Source organism: Triturus cristatus, chromosome 5_1, assembly GCF_964204655.1.
Source record: "Triturus cristatus chromosome 5_1, aTriCri1.1, whole genome shotgun sequence".
NCBI lineage: Eukaryota > Metazoa > Chordata > Amphibia > Caudata > Salamandridae > Triturus > Triturus cristatus.
In genome coordinates, this window is record NC_140587.1 from 843835689 (window position 1) to 843849739 (window position 14051).

General features: G+C 42.6%; 1 protein-coding gene across 1 annotated transcript in view; it reads right to left on the reverse strand.

The window, feature by feature from the left end:
- The window catches only part of CDH19 (cadherin 19), a 925430-nt gene that overhangs the window by 41468 nt on the left and 869911 nt on the right, over window positions 1–14051 (reverse strand). The gene's annotated exons all lie outside the window — the stretch shown is intronic.

A 14051-nucleotide genomic window follows, 5' to 3' on the forward strand; every position in this document is an offset into this window, starting at 1 on the left:
CCGGTCCATCAGTTACACATGATGAACTGTGTCAAAGGCCGCGGAGAGTTCCAGCATAATCATGGCCGCTTTTCCTCCTTGATCCAATATAGACCTGATTTCTTCAGTAGACTTGAGGAGAGCAGACTCAGTACTATGTCCCCACCTGAAGCCATACTGGGTAGGGTCCAGCACCTGGCCTTCTTCCAGAAATCGACTGAGTTGGGTGTTCATTATTTTTTCAGCAATTTTAGCAGGGAGGGGAAGCCTAGATATGGGTCTAAAATTATTTGAATCATTGGGATCCAAGTTCGTTTTTTTCAAAAGGGGAAGGACAGATGCTGATTTCCATGATTTGGGGAAATAGCCTTTTCCGAACATAGCATTTATAATAGTTGCTAAAATATCTGAGATTGGTTCAGGTGCTAGTTTCAATACTGATGGAGGGCATGGATCCATTGGTGAACCTGATCTGGCTTTCTCCAAAAGATTTTGAACCTCAGAAATTGCGACGGGTGTAAAGTTGTGAAACTGAACCACTGTGCTATTTATACTCTTCGGGTCTGCCATCTCAGCCGAGGATGTTGAGTTTGCAGTGTTTGAGAAGGTGGAGAACATAGCTTCGACCTTATTAAAGAGGGATTTAGCTATCTTGTCAGAGAGTTCTTGACACGCTTTTATGGGGGAGCTAAAGCTGTAACAGTTTTAATCAATTCTTTGGTGGAGTTTTTTGCAGAGTTAAGTTTAATTGCAAACAACTCTTGTTTTGTTTTATGGAGTAGTTGTTTATATTGAGTCATGCTGTATTTATATTGTTTTTTATCAGTTTCATCATATTTCCTTTGCCAGATTCTTTCAAGATGTTTACAGAACAGTTTTTCTCTCTACGTTCTTGAGAGAACCAGGGTGAAGTCAGTCGATCCCTAGTATGGCGGAGGATTTTTTTTGGGGCCAACTCGTTACTTTTCACTTCTAACCAGTTGGAGTAGTTCAGTGTGGCTTCATCTAGATCGAGTGGAAGAATAGGGGAAGTGGACATTAACAAGTTCTGTAGTTCGTCAGCCTTCACCCCATATTCCGGATTTTTTGGTACCCTGGTCTGGAGGTGATTCCATGAATATCACTGCCTTGTGTTCTGACCAGACCACCGGGAGAGTGTCAGTAAAAAAGAGCTGCTCATTATTTGAGAATATCCCATCAAGTGTATGGCCTGCCTTATGTGTGGCACCGATGACCAGTTGCTTTATATCAATGGTGTTCATTAGGTCTAATAGCTTTAGAGTATCTGAATCCTTTTCAGCTTCTAGGTGGAAACTGAAATCCCCTAGTATCGTGTAGGAACTTGCACTTAACTCATTTTCCACCCAGCTACCGGCATGTATTATAAACCGTTTTTTGGGACCAGGAGGCCTATACACGAGCGCAACTTTAAAGGTATAGTGGTGCGAGAGATAAAAACAAAAGTCTAACGCTTCACACTCCAAATTAGATGGGCTGTTAAAGGTCACGCTTAAAGAGTCATGATAAATTATTGCTAATCCGCCTCCTTTCTGTTTTGGGGCCTTTCTTCTGTCTTTTGGGGCCCGTAGCAGGCCCCATTTCACCCGGGGCCTTCTGAATCGTGCCCCAAGGGACCCCCATTTGCTACCATGCACAGTGTGGGGTGCACGATTTTCCCCAGCCACCCCTTTCTTCAATGGGAGCCTGTGTTCTCGTTCCGAACACAAGTCAATGGGAGTCCGACCCAATCATATGCGGAAGCATTCAAATGCATCCAATCGCTCGGTTGGACTCCCCCGATCTGAGTCTTCCGGAAAGCACTCCGGAACTGATTCGGACAAGATCATAATTATCCCCTTAATTCCCAACATATGCAGATTTCACCAAAATTGTTTTTTTCTCACATATACGGCTGAAAATAATACAGGCAGACAGTGTGGCACAGAATTTGCATTTTTTGCTGCATAATTCTGATAACCTTGGTCCTCCAAGCTGCATGTCCTTAGTAACCTGGACAATGCAAAACCTCTGCACAGTGGTTTGAGACTACCATTATGACGACAAAATCTGTATTTCACATATAACCTTAAAATATTTTCCAAATTTCATGGTTCCTTGTACTTCATGTATACCACTGCTTTTTTGTGCTACACATGTACCAAATCATGAAATGCATGAATTTTTATGCAAATATATCATGACCTCTCATTAAACTTTAATTGGCTATGCATTACTTTGAAAGGAGTGAGGCAATATTTTAAATTACCCCCATACAGTTAGTTCCCATCTTGTTAGCTCTAGGTTAATTTTCTTTTAAAGATACACACTTACGCCTAAGTCAAGCTTATTACTTTCTCTCCAAATGAAAGAAGGGTGGACAAAGATGCACAGATTTAAATGAGTGCACGCTGCAACTGATATTCATCAGGGGAAGTAGTGTTGGCAGCTACATTAGTGTAGGAGCTGAATCCATGCACAAATTTAATGTGTTTTTGTTATGATTAGCATATGACACTTCTGCAGGATTAGATTGAGAGAGCCAGGGTACCTGTGAGTGGACTCAAGCATGTGGGAAAGTATATGCATGCCCTTGACCCTGCTGCACTCCTCTGAAAGGGCTCCAGTAGCTCTCGCTGGTGCACAACACCTGCACACTCAGCCAGTGCGTAGTTCATGTTCCTTCACCTGAACAGATGCTTGGTGCTCTCTCACAGGAAGATGGAAGGTACAGCAAGCTAGCTTTCCTCATCTCTCTGCTGTGTTTCCTTCCATCCCTGCCTCCTCCCTCTGTGATTCTATGGCTGCCTCCCCCTTCCTCACCTGCATGGAGCTGTGCAGTCAGTTACTTTATGGTTTTTGTATTGGATTTTTGTATTTCCCATCCTTTTGAGATAATTGCTATCGGCTCCTGTGACCTGGGTCCTCCTTGGCAGTTTTGACCGATCCTCATTCCTGCTGGTTTGCTCCTTTGTTCTTCTGACTGGCCTTTTTCCTCTAGTCGATCCCCCCTCTTAGGTCTCCAACACCCCTCCCTTCCTATACTTTCACCGATACACAGGATGTTTTTTGCATTGTTTGTCTCCAGCCCTTTTGTTTGTTCTTTCACTTTGAATGTTTTGTCCCCCTGAAGTACTTTCCCCCTTGATGGTCTACCTGACTTGATATGCATTCCCTAGCCCTTTTTTACCATTCCAAGCCCCAATGGATGTGTGTCTTGACTATGCTAGGCACTAATAACTCATGTTATTGTTTAATCACAGTTTTTTCTCCTATGTCATACTTTGCTCCTGTATCTGATGTAATTTTGTTTCTAACTTGTAACTCGCTGATCCTCATGTAAAGCACTCTGATACCTCTTGGTCTAGCCAGCGCTATATAAAACTCTGCAAATAAATATAAGGGGGTATGCAAAGCTTTTGACCACTAATGAGACCATGAGTTGAGGGCACCGTGATTGGAGCTTTTCCCTTCGTTTGTGGTGACAGCAAGTCTTACATTAATGATTAGCAAACATGTACTAACAGAGGATCCTACAGGTAAACCCTCCTATTGTGCCCTTGAGCTGCCCTCACAAGCTTTATGCTTTACTCCTCCATCCATTCACCCTGTAGTTTGCCTGCTTCGACACATCCAGGGAAGTGAAAATATAAAATGTCAAACTCCTTCAGTATGTGAAGGGTTTAAGTTTGATGTTCCATGTGAAACACAATTTTGAAATGTTTTAGATCACCTTTTACAATTCTAAACATGGCTGTTAAGTGGATCACTGCAACACCCTCACTCGAACCCAGTGATTAATTGACTTTAAAGGAAAGTGTGCTGGTGACTAAAATGTTTCTTTGGAGATTGGTATTGGCATAATCCACAGCCAGCACCAGCATTGCCCAGTTACACGGTGAAAGGCAAACTTCTGATGAAGGTAGAAAAAGAATAAAGGAAATGTGCAGTAAAGTATACTTTAGTCAGCGTAGACACACCTCCTGGTTCCACACCCTAAAAATGCTCAATTAAATTTTGAAATGGTTAACAGTCAGCCCATGCAGAATAGTCACCCAGGCTCTCATCGCCAGTAATCTGGACTAAAGCAAAGCACTCTGTCGGAGTTGTGGTCTAACTGCTTGAAGACTTCAGACCATACAAAATCCAGCGGCCAGACGCACACTCAAACTTTCCCCCTCATTCACATCACTCCACACCCCAAAGACCTCCACTGGCTCCCCATTCACTAACCCACAGTCTTAACACTGATAACACACACATACAAAGTCATGTACAACCTCAACCCCACCTACCTCGATAGCCGCAACAACTTCAACACACCCACCAGATAGCTATTCTCAGCCAGACTCATGCTCACACACATCCTCTGCATGTACAGAATCAGCCTTTTTGCTTTCTCATACCTGGTGCCCAAAGCCTGGAATGAACTGTCTCTACACTTTAGAGGTACCTTCTCAGTACTATAGCTCTGCAAGAAACTGAAAACTGGGCTCTTCACTTGGACATGGCACAGTCACAGCCCACAAAGCACCTACTTTCTCAGCACCAGGATACTCTCCAATTTGAGTTGTGCACTTCCCAAATACCCTTAATATGACCTAACAAAGTTTGCCTTAGCATCATTGTAGTGCTGTTGTTCAAACGTCTCTCTGGCGACTCCGGTTTCACAAGTAGCCTTTGTTATTTTCCTTCTCAGTCACACTCTCCTCTAATTTCTTTCTCTCTTTCTAACTTTTCCATCCATATTCTTGTAATGCTGTCTACCGTGTCTCTCTCTCTCTCTTCAGTTGCTTTTCTCAATCCATGCTCTCTCATTGTCCTACACCCTCCCACCTTCTCCTACTCAATGGCTATCAGAAACAGGCTACGTGCAAGATTAACACAGGTAAGAGGTTTGTAATACTCCCACAGAATATTAGCTGGTCCTGGTTTCTCAGCCCCCACAGAACTTCAGGTTTTACATTATAGGAATGAATCTTGAAAGAGCTCAACCCTCTCTGTGAACTGGCTCACCTCGGTCCATGTCTGCACAGGGGCTAAGCACTGTCTGCAATGGAGCTCAGCTGCATACTTGGAAGAGCTCAACTCTGTTTGCCCACGGCCATAGTGTTATGTATGCAGGAACTTGCCTCCAATTCAATGAAAGAAATTACCTGTGGGTTCAAGTCTTTGTCTAGCTGCTGATGGGTTCAGCACTATGTATGGTGGGACTTGGCTGTATCTGAGCTGGAGCTCAGTTCTATCTGCAGAAGAGTGAGTTCAGATCTACAAGATGATGAGGTCTGTGACAGAGCTCCATTGTCTCTGTATGCACAAGGACCTACTTCTCTCTGTATAAGGACTCATTCCAAAGAGGATGAAAATGAGAATCTGAGTTTGAGTGTGTGTGTATGAATAAGTGAAAGTGAGAATGAGGGAGTGAGTGTGCGAGAACTAGTGAATGAGAATGGATGAACAATTGATTGGAAGTTGTGAGAAGGAGAGGAAGTGAGTTGTAAGTGTAGCTATCAAGGGTGCAGCAGGCACAGTTGTACCCGGCCCAAGAGTTAGTGATTGTGTGTAAGTGTGTTAGTAAGTGAAAATGAGAACCAGTAGGCATGTGTATATTTGTATATGAGTAACAGTGAGTGGAAATAAGTATGAGTGAGAAGGAGTAAGTGAGAATATGTACGTTAGAATAAATGAAGTGAAAGAGACTAAGGCCCAGAATTTCAACATTTTCACACAAAACAGCACAGCACCCAAAGTTGCTGCATTGCCAGAAAGGGAGAGCTGCAAAGCACAGTATCTACAAAGATATGGTACTATCCTGCTCTCTTCATAGTGCTGGTGCACAATTAGGCTCACAAGTGCCACACAGACACCTTTACCCCATAGTGCAAAGAAGTCTGCGTGAGTCTAGCATAGGTTTTGTACTGAAAGAAGGCCCTCCAGCAGAAAACACTATGCTTTGTCTAACATTAAAGCTTGTCCTACTTTTTACGTGCACTGTACAGTTTAGTACACATGCAAAGTGAGAAAGGTATGGCAAAGTAAAAGCATTTCTCCTTTTTTACCACTGTTTTTAAGTGGTGTTTATTTTTTGGCGCAAGACCCGGTCTACTATTGTTAGTAGATGAGGCTATGCATCAAAAACCATGGCTAGTTACATGGGCTCGCCCATGTACCACCAATGGAAAAAAAAACCTTGACACAGAGTAATGCAAAGTAATGCTTTACACTGCTTTACGCTGCTATTAGGCAACATTCCCAATGTGAAACAAGTTTTGAGCTGGAATGTAAATAAAAAAACACATTCTGTGCAGGTTTAAATGTTTATTTATCTGGGCCTAAATGAGTATGAGTGAGGCAAATATAAAAAAAATGTGATGAGCTACTGGGTGGCATTACATCCAACCACTTTCAGAGATCACTAGCAGCCACTGACGCCAATACTAACTGATGAGATGTGGCCTAACAGCCAGAGCTGCTGACTTTGGAACTGGGGAACAAGGTTTGAATCCCAGCCTCAGCTAAACATCTTGTAATCTTGAGCAATTAACTTAATAACCCACTGCAGGGAAAAAAAAAATATTTTGTGTAATGTTATCTTGGGCTCAGTTAAAGCGCCCCCATGAATTCCCATACCCCCCCCACCCCCATGAAAGAGGCTATTGGCAAAAGTGTGGTCACTGCATTTGAACAACAAAACTTTTTTTTTCTTTTTTAGCATTTTATTGGCACTGATTACCCATCACATGGGTAAGCACTATATAAATGCAATTTCAAATCAAGACAATTTGCTATTTCTGCATTATTTCCTTGAAAGCACAGGCAGTGATTGCCTTTGAAGTGCAGACGTGGTCTCTTTTAGCAGTGTTAATGGGCAAGCATTGTCTCAGTGTGATAAATCTGTTTTTCTTTCTAATTGCAGATACTGTGTTAGATGTCATTGCATTCAGGAAGTCTAGAAATGGGACTTCATTCCAAAAAAGGAGCTTTGTTAGTCAACAGATCAACACTCTAATTCCACCTTTGTCTCTATTTCGTCTAAGAGGCTTATTTACAAGAAACTGATGCCTCTCTGTGTTAGAGCAGAAATGCGTCAGTTGCCTTGCACCGGGCAAAGAAACCCTTGCGTCACATGGACGTGTCGTATTTACAATACGGCGCACCGTGGCACAAGGATTGACAGATGTGGCAGAAATTTTGACGCAAAAGTCGCACATTGCTAAAGTTGTGTCGCAAGCATGACACAACTCTAGCAATGCTTGGGGGAGGCCTATACTCAATAACCAGCGTCACTCCAAACAGGTGTAAGGTTTTGACACAGTGGCGCCCTAGAAGTAGCCCAATGAAATCTTGTAGAATTCACTGCATCACTTCTACGAGGCTTTTTTGCGTGGGAATGCACACCCTGCAAACATTATACCGGACACAGGTATAGTGTGGCGCAGGGCTTTACAACGTGACGCATCTCCCTAGATGCATCACTTTGTAAATAAGCCACAATGTGGCGCATTGTTTACGCCACTGCTGTGTCACAAAAAGTGACCCAACAGCAGCACAAATGTGTTGCAAGGGTCTTGTAAATCTGCCCCATAATCCTCATCTTTTTCTAAATGATGTCATTAAATTGATGGTCCATGCTTTTGAAAAAGAATAAGCAAAGTCTCCTAGGCAAAATAGCTAAAGTATAACTCATTACGGGAACAAGAATCATTGTTGTTGCTTCTCTATTCTCCACACCAGGAAAACATTTTTGTTGAACACAATTGTTTGATCTTAAATTTCATTAATAGATATGGTGCTGTGAATATTGTTGGCAAAGGCAAGTCCTCTGTACGTTGAGGGACCATTTTGCCATTTTAGACAGGTTTCTATCCATCTGCAAATTTGTATAGTGACTATTCAGAGGTATACGTTTTGATTTGGAGGTATTGCGACTATAGCGAGATAATAGAGAGTAGTAGTGAATGACATCCAAAACGGCAGGCACATGGGGTTGAACTAATTGATTTCTGACATACTTCATTATCAGTATTTTCAGTATTTTGTCAGTGTTTCTGCATCCAAAGAAATCAATAAAAATAAGAAGTTTACTGGAATCAAAAATGTAACCTACACATGTGTAAACTAAAAATCCATAGTAGAAAATCCAGAGCACTTCACTATCGATGGAAATTAAATGAAGTGCAGAATATTTTATTATGTCTACATTGTTGTGAAAAATTTGGACATTGTGAAGTCAATCGAAGCTTCCCAGTTCAACCCAATGAATGTGAGGGAAACTACTGACATACCTCACACTCATGATTTCCAGAAGGCAATGTGCCTGATTAGGATGGGGACCACCCAACATAGTGTCAGGTGTCCCACAGGCAATAATACAAAGTGAACGCCACAGTGGCGGTCGCATTGTACATGTTTTCCATTGCAGCGGGTGCAGCTGGCTGCAGCACCCACCGCAATGGAAAGAAGGGATGTTTTACATATCCCTGTACTACATGACAGGCACCATTGGTGCTCTCCAACACCCAAAGGAATGGGCCCACTAAGGGCCCCCAGTGTCCATCCCCACCAGTATTTCCATGGCGGGTGAACAGCCATGGAAAGGCTGACGGGGGAGGACCATCCTAATCCCTACGGCAGTGCCTGACAGGCACCACCACCATAATAGGGATCAGAGTGCCCTCCGACAGTCCAACGGGCTCCTTGAGCCCATCGGATACGTGGCGGTCGGTCTCTCCGACCACCGCCCTCTTCCCCCGCCATCAAAATGTGGCAGGCGGTAAAGCTGCTTAGGATGGTGGGGAGACCGCCACCGACAGGCTGTCGGTGGCGGTCTCTCCGCCATCCTAGTCCGGCCCTATGTGTGTAGACTTCTTACAGCAACAGGTCAATGGAGATCTTCAGAGCCTGCAGCCTTCTTAGAGCTACCAGGTAATTTGTTCCATAAGATGTGATACAGTGTGCTGGGACCCTTAGGGGCCACATCTGCCTGAAGGAGGCAGGAAGCACCAATGGCAGAATCCATAGGGTGTGCCATAGGCGGGGCCCATAAAGCTGTTTGATCTTTGAGCCAATTCAAGCTGCTGACACACACCTCCAAAGCCCTGCATGACCAAGGACCAGCATACATCAACCACCACCTGAATTTTCAGCAACCCACCAGACAACTGTGCTTTGCATACCTTGCAGCCGCACACCCTCTCTGCATCCGCCGAAGCAATAGCAGAGGACGCTCCTTCTCCTACCTTGCCGCCAAGTCCTAGAAAGACCTTCCACTGCACCTCCGAACAGCATCCTTCCTCCAGGAATTCAGAAAGGGATTTAAGCTCTGTCTCTTAGACTGATCCCAACAAGAACCAAGCACCAGGATTGATTTAGATTTGAGGTGTAAGGGCAGGCAGGAGAGAAAGAGAGGGAGATGGGAGCTCAGAGCAGGGCATGAGGGACAGCTAAAAAGAGGAACCTTTCCAGCTCCTGCCTAGTGTGACACTCTTCAGCACCACAAAATGTTTCCTCCAGCTGCATTTCATTCGAAAAGAACTTGGGGGCTTTGTACAGTTCTTTTTTTTTTATAAACCAGGATTTTTATAATTACATGTGTTTTACAATTACATGTTAAATCACTAGATATGACTGCTCACTGGACACAAAACGCAATCACTGATGTTTTTGAAACTATTCAGGATCCAGTAGAAATAGATTTACAATTGACACTCGCAGAGACTCTAAAACAGACCAAAGAACAGGAACAACTGAGAAAATAAGAGAATATGAAGAGGGGCGCCGGTGAGTTATTGTTTTAATTTGTTTCACAGTGAAAAAAAAGTTTTTTTATTTTACGACCACTCTTTGTAGCGCTGTCAGAGCACATAACAGAGAACATACATATCCTGACATTGTTTGTGACTACTAAATTAGCTTTCATGGACAATAATACATTATTTAATAAGTATTTCATAATTAGCTCCATTTAGTTAGGCTGCTAATGATCTTTTAATAGCATATTGTCTGGAAACAATCCTGGGTTTAGAGATTAGACATACAGGACACATTAGGCATAATATGACAAATGTACAAGATACAGCGGTGCTTGATAAACATGAAGTCACACGAAGTGATTAAAGAGATGCACTTTCTGGAGGGAAACTGCTGCTTTTCAAGCACTCTACTGCCTGCATTAATTGAGTTAGGGAAGTTTGTCCATTGATTGGGGTTAAAGAGGCACTGAATAAAGTGTGCATCATGCCTCAATTGATTTTTTTTTAGCTTTTACAAATTAGACTGAAAAAGAGCAGCAATTAAGTAATCATTTGTGCACCAGACTGAGTGGCTGTATCTGCTATAAAGATCGATTTTCACACTAGGATTCAGGAAGCCACAGGCCTCTGCAATCTGCACTGAGGGCCACTGAGATCACGTGCACAGGACGTCAGCCCGCCCTTCTTTTGTATACTGAAGGCTCTTAACACTAGGAAGTTTTATAATGAAATCCGTTTCTATTATTTTTCATACGTTTCTGTGCTTTAAGAAAAAGCTTTTGGTGTCATCTGCAAAAAAAACATATAAAAAAAAATCAAAAAAAAAAATCTGTATGTTGTTTTTGAACTTAGACAGCCCTTAAAGTAAGCAAGGTGGGACTGGGTCAGAAAATTGAAAATGGCCCCCAAAATGAAAGGGGCTTTCATCAGTGAATTAGCTACAATATTGGCCCTTATTTGAAAAATCGGGACAGTTTTGAACTTGTAATGACACGCAGTGTTCTGCAAAGTATGGAAGAGTGTATGCGTTTGTTCTTGCTCCAGGTAATGTTTGTAGTAATATCATGGAAATCATTAGTAAAACACGGCCCACCATTCCATAAAACTGTCCAACAAACAGCCTTAAAAGCGGCCCACACACTGGCCTATCAGACAAGCCCTTCTGGCATGCCCGTTGCCCTACTGGCCAGTCCGACCATGATCTCTCCTGGAGGTGTACATGAAGGGACTTTTCTTCCTGTAAGTAACTTGACATGCTACAGCAGGGGATATTTTTATTCAGAAGAATAATTTAGCAAATTAATATGAGGGGATGTGGCTTAGCGGTTCGAGTTGCAGAAGAACAACTTAACAAATGAATATGAGGGGATGTGACCTAGTGGTTCGAGTTGCTGATTTTGGAACATCCAGACCCAAATTCTGATCCTGGCCTCTGAGCCTGTGATTCTGGACAAATCAGGCAATCTCTCTGTTCCAAAAGTGAAATGTATTTGTGTAATGTACATGGTATCGATTATATCCCAAATCCCCATGTAATGTGCAGCGCTTCCTAGCTATGTACTCACTGTATAAACACTGCATACATAAAAATACCCATATCATATAAATCCTGTCTTGCCAAATTCCTCTAACAATTTTTATATTTGGTTTTAAAGAGGTGACAGTTAAAGACTACTCGCCCTATGTCCTTTTTCACAGCCCTGTGTTCTACATTTTGAGATGGCAGAAGAAATCTTTTCTTTTATGGCTGTTTCAGACATCCTCTCCTAACAGAACTGAAGTCAGAAATCTTTACTCAAACACTTGTCACTGGAGATGTTTTTACCAATAATGAGGGGTCTAGAAAAAGGTAAGGACTCAGCATTTCAACTTTGGGGCTCAATATCAATCAACTGGCTGTTAAGGGGGCATACCACCAAAGCATCCAGCTATCAAGCGAGCAGGTAAATAAATAAGGTGTTAGAGCAGTTTAACCTTTTGAGCAACTAAGTATCATTTAGGTTTCATTTGCAGAATACATTATCTACCCTGAATCACAGACTCAGGTTCTGTTGAGTCATGTTGGCCCTGCTGGTACTCATTACTGAAGAAAATCAGTGGCTATAAGTAAGGGCATTCCCATGAGAGTGCCAGAGATGATGTCAGTGACAATGTGGTGAACACTCACAATGTTGTACCCTTTATAGTCATTCAAAAACATTGCTTTTGTATTTTTGCATGCTAATTCTATTTTTAAGCTGACTCTTGTGGTGTAAGTGGCATCGTGAGTATAAAGAAACATCACATACCACCTTCACTTATTCAGAGGATGTAGGCAAAGGGGTATCATCAATTAGTAAATATGTGACATGAGAATATTTTTTACAAAAATGTACAATTTATAATTCCGGTTATTGCAACCTTACAGCCGGAGCGGTCGACTTCGAAGCTGGGAAACCGGGTTTGAGTCTCGGCAGGGACGCTCAACATCCTGTGATTCTGGGCAAATCACTTACTCTCCCCGTGCCTAACAAAAATTAATGTGTCCATCTGTAACGAAACTGGTGCTCACGTAAAGCGCTCTGATACCTGATATCTTCGGGTCGAGTATGCGCTATATAAAAACTCTCTTCGTCTTGCACATAGCCAGAAAAAGGGCATGTGACACACATGTTCATGCAGCGTGGGCCAAGCAGCTCTTAATGCTCTCATGGCGAGAGGCCTGACAATTCTGAGTGTCGTGCAATAGTGGGTCATGCTGAGATTTTAAGCTGGTGAAGGCTCCAGGTGAAATACCAGGGTAATAGCAGATAGGATTCGATACTGTGTTCAATAAATCGATACTGTGTTCCATAAAATCGTGCACTCCTCAGTATTTGCCCTCTTCCAGTATTATTTGCATCCCCTATAATGGTATTTCCATAGAAGGGAAATAAGGGGTTAATTTCAGGTCACTCCCAAAGCATTAGTCTATATTTAATGTAGCATACTATTATGCAAGAGCAGATAGTTAACATGCACCTAGTTCATTAAACAGGTACATTTGTAAAACAATGCAGTTTTTATTTTAATACCAGGAGGCATGCATTGTTGCCAATGTATTGTGCATGCTCTTTTAAAAAAAAATAACTAACTTGTATTCAACTGCTTCCAATACCTTTTTTTGCAACAAATATTTAATAGCTTTTTTGATTTTGCACTACAGATTCTATTTTTATCCTTCATGTTTACCAATTTGGTCTCTCTTTCATTTGACAGAGATATGCACCAAGGGTTTCAGGGATTTGTAGTAAAGGTGCTGGGGTGACCATGTATTCTAAAAAAAGTACTCCTTGCCATTCATTATAATGATATTGTAGGCATTCTCGGAGTTCTATAACCTTATAAAAGAACTCGTCCTTTGGCCTCACTCCTCTATATGCTCATTGAACTCCTTATTGACTTGCAATATGTTTTTACTGCAGTGCAGGGGTACTATATTCCATATATTCTAACAGCGGCGGCTCTTCTGCAATGGCGGAGGAACGTCGCCTCACTGCATGGCACAGAGTCAGCAATTAAAAAATAAAACCATGTTCTAGCATTGTTTTTTTTTTTCGTTTGCCGGCTCTGAGCCAGCTTGTTCAGCGATGGAAGGGGGTAGGAGGAGTGCTTGTGCAATCCCTATGTGTGCATATGTGTTTGGCCAGCCGTCTCAGGCCGACCAAAAAACACATGCGCACTTAGGTTTCTTCATCCCGGCTGCATTCAGTATCCGGAAAAACCGCACAGACTCCATGACCTGAGCAGAGCGTATTTTCAGCCCTCTCAGGGCAATCCATGCACTGCTCGGCAGCACGGGGAATGGATGGGAGTCTGTCCCAGGGGCAGCTGGGACCAGAAAGAGGACAGCAAGAGCGATGCGACGCAAGAGGTAGACAGCAGCTTCAGGTAAGTTCTTTATTATATTTTTAATAACATGCCCCCCCAGTGGGCTCCCTCCCCCCACGCTCACTCCCTACCTGCTCACCACTCTTTGTTAGTGGTGGCCGCCACTGTATTTTAAGTTGAAACTTAGAAGAGGTACTAAAGTGAAATTCTACTGTAGGAAATACAATCCTTGTAGCCCAGAACGAACTGCACTGACTTCATTTTGCAGAAAGCTTTAAAAAGGATCTCAAATGCTTTTCTCAAGAGAACATTTACCATGCTCCATATCGTGGTGGGGGAGTTATCAATGAACTTAATGAAGATAGCTATGATGGAGAGTTAGGGATATTAATTCATTCATAATCATGAGTTCAGAATATGAACTGCATCCCCAGAAAGTGAGGCGAGAACATTTCAACATATGGATCTCATTCA